Here is a 462-nt window from a genome sequence, read left to right on the forward strand (position 1 = left end):
TGGCGCTGCAGAGCTACCCGGCCTGTCCCCCCGAAGGGCTGGCCCACCGTGTGGGACCCCTGCTCACCCCGAGGCTGCGCTTCTTGCTTGGGGCGTGGGAGGGAGGAGGGCGGGATGGGGGCGCCCACTCTGGCCGGACTCAGAGGAGGCCATGTCCCTTCCCGCCTCCTGCGGGTCTTGCCCAGCTCTCCATGGAAAGGAGCGTGCGCATCCACCGGTTCGCTTGTTTTCCTGTCTCCCGGCAACAAGGGGCGTGGCCCTCTCTGCTCTGTGTTCCCCTGACTCCCAGGCCCCTGCGGCCGCCTGGCACAGAGCAGGCCCTTCAAGGCCCCTGCGGAATGAATGGCAGCCAGTCCCAGGAGCACGGGGAGGGCGGCGTCCACGGCCGCTTGGGTGTTGCTTGGCGCCTGTCCTGGCGGAGCCAGAACACCTGCTTCAGTGTTTTCTCAGGGGAAACAGGCA

The sequence above is a fragment of the Myotis davidii genome, unplaced genomic scaffold (assembly GCF_000327345.1).
Source record: "Myotis davidii unplaced genomic scaffold, ASM32734v1 scaffold937, whole genome shotgun sequence".
Lineage (NCBI taxonomy): Eukaryota > Metazoa > Chordata > Mammalia > Chiroptera > Vespertilionidae > Myotis > Myotis davidii.